Below are 3,030 nucleotides of genomic sequence, written 5' to 3' on the forward strand. Positions count from 1 at the left end.
AAATAAATAAAATAAAAAGACAGAAAAAAAAAAGTTTTCCAAGTTATGTTCTCAATTGTGGAGATGTAAAGAAACCTAAATGTTGATGTTTCACTGAAAGTAAACCCTCACTAACAACACAGAGAACTGTAACATGTGAGTCAACCATGTTAAAAAAAAAAACAGCCAAGGGCATGGCTCAGGATGTAGCACTCCTGTTTAGCAAATGTGAAGCCCAGAGATCACACTTTTATGCCTATAAACACAATTACTCACAAAGAATGGCAAGTTAGAATTGTGTGTGGAGAACTAAGGCTCTAGGTTAGCCTGGCAAAAAGTTAGTGAGAACATTTATCAATAAATAATCTGGGCATGGGGTTGGGAAGGTGGCTCGGTGGTAGAGCGCTTGCCTTGCATGCATGAGGCCCTGGGTTCGATTCCTTAGCACCACATAAACAGAAAAAAAAAAAAGCCAGAAGTGGCGCTCAAGTGGTAGAGCGCTAGCCTTGAGCTTAAGAGCTGAGAGACAGCACCCAGGTCCAAAGTTCAGGCCCAAAACAGGACCCCCCCCCCCAAAAAAAAAATAAGCTGGGCATGGTGACATTCACTTATACTCCAAGGTACACAGAAAGTAATAGGGTGATTATAATCAAAGGCTGGTCTCAAACAAAAACATAAGAACCTCTTTTTTTTTTTTTTTGTCGGTCATGGGGCTTGAATCTAGGCCTGGGCACTATCCCTCAGCTCTTCAGTTCAAGGCGAGTGCTCTACCATTTGAGCTACAGTGCCACTTCCAGTTTTCTGGTAGTTTATTGGAGATAAGAGTCTCACAGCCTTTCCTGCCCAGGCTGGCTTTGAACCTCGATCCTCAGATCTCAGCCTTCTGAGTAGCTAGGATTACAGGCCTGAGCCACCGGTGCCTGGCTGTAAGAACCTCTTTCAAAACTAAAACGGGGAAAGGGGAGAAAGGGAAGAATAGGAATAGAGAAAAAATGGTAAATTCATCATATAAAAACTCATACATAAATATCACAATGAAAACCTCCAAATTACAAAAGGTATGTTAACTCAAAATCAAAAAACAAAAATGAGTAAAAAAAAAAAAAAGGAGAGTGTGAGAAACTGTCAGAACTAAGAATTGCAGGGAAACATGGTAACTAAGCATGCACTGGTGGTCTCAGTGGAATTCTGGAACAGAAAAAAGACAACATGGGTACACAATGGAAATTGGGATCAAGTATGGACTTTCTTTCGTAGCAATGTTATCAGCTGGGTGCTGGTGGTTCACACCTATATTCATAGCTACTCAGGAGACTGAGATTGAAGGATAAAGGTTCTAAAACAGCCCAGAGACTTTCATCTCCTATTAACGAGCAAAAAACTAGGAACTAGAGGTGTGGTTGAGGTAATAAAATAAGACAGATGTTCAGAGGTTCATACAGACAGGAGAAAATCTGAAATAGTCAAAACTTCATCAGCAGGAGACTGCATCAAAGTAACCCTATAACCTGAATGTACCAGCAGCCATCATTTATGAAAAATCCTCATTTGAAGTTTGCTTTTGGTAGTTAAACCAAGCACATGGACTTGTTCTTCTTAATAAAATAGTATGGAATGGACAGTAAAGGTCATTGTCTTGGTGGCAAAGACAGCAAGAGATAAGAGTACAACTCATTTCTGGGAGGTGGAAGAGATGAGGAGGGGCTGATTGATGGCTGTGCAGAAGCTTCTGCCTGCCTTGGGGCCTGCTAAGGGGAAGAGTGACAAGAGATGTGCCCATTTCCCTGGAGGATCCTGAAAGGCCCCGGACGTGAGGGAGTAAGATGGAGGTGAGCTGTGGGAGAGTGAAAACCCAGGGACTGGCTCAAAGTCTAGGTACAGTATGGCTAAACTCCCGGGCTCCCTCCTCTACTGTACCTGGTGTAGCCAGGCTAGGAAGGTACAGCAAGCCCTAACAGGCTACACTTCAGCAGAGAGGGGAGGGGAAGAGTCAAGATGACAACAGCACAGGGGCCCAGTGAAGCCACCTCTTCTGACTGGATGGCAACACAAATGAACCTACAGACAGAATGTGGTTGAACACAGAACATGATTGCCATATGAGATTATAGAACATTTAGGGAAAACAAACCATAGCTACATAGAAAATTTGCACAAAAGATTTTTCTCAAGAAACCCAAAATAAGGGATATTGCACAACTAGTAATGTTTGGTTCTACCATTATAAATATTGGTGCTGGATTTTCCCCCCCTGTAGGACAGAACCCAGAGCCACATACACAAAAGTCAATTGCTCAACCACTTGAGCTCCCAGCCTTATTGCTTTGCATTTTGTTTTTGAGAGAGCGTCTCCCTACTTTGTCTAGGCTGGCCTCAAACAATTTCTCTCATCTCTGCCTCGCAAGTAGATGGGATTACAGGTATGTACCACCAAACCCAGCTTGATGTTGGTTTTAATAAACAATGATATACCTATGTTGACAAAATGGAGAAGACATGGGAGGGTCTGCACTAAATCCTAAACCTTAATTTACCGTAGGAAGAAATCAGCAAAGAATAGCTAATATTGATAAATCAAGAATTAGCAATATAAGCAGAGTATTTTAGAAATAGGAAAATAATAGCTGGAAGAATCAGCAATGGGAAAGTGATTTCTTAAAGAACAGGAGCTTGAGGTAAGTAAAAGAAACTGTGTTTTTAAAAAAATTAACTCCTTGACTTGTTTACCTCCTTAAACTTTTTTAACTATACATACAACACTTAAAAAATAAAAATTATTTATCTCTAGATTTTCTCAGAAAGATGAAAATAGTTGATTTTATACAAATCATACAAACATGAAGTGATTTACTCTTTTTTTTTTCTGTAGTACTAAAGTTTGAACTCAGGGCCTTGCAATTACTAGACAAATACTCTACCATCTCCAGCTCCTAATCACACAAACATTTTAAAGTAATGGGAAGGGGAAACAAAGGAGGAGGCTACAATGCTTGATAAGAAATGTACTCATTATCTTGCTCATGTAATTGTAACCCCTCTGTACAGTATTTT

The 3,030-nt window shown here is 40.4% G+C and overlaps 1 protein-coding gene across 1 annotated transcript in view; it reads right to left on the reverse strand.

Moving 5' to 3' along the window:
* Dhx33 (DEAH (Asp-Glu-Ala-His) box polypeptide 33) overlaps nucleotides 1-3,030 on the reverse strand; it is a 31,375-nt gene that overhangs the window by 22,563 nt on the left and 5,782 nt on the right. The window lies entirely within an intron of this gene.

Source organism: Dipodomys ordii, unplaced genomic scaffold (assembly GCF_000151885.1).
Source record: "Dipodomys ordii isolate 6190 unplaced genomic scaffold, Dord_2.0 Scaffold19, whole genome shotgun sequence".
NCBI lineage: Eukaryota > Metazoa > Chordata > Mammalia > Rodentia > Heteromyidae > Dipodomys > Dipodomys ordii.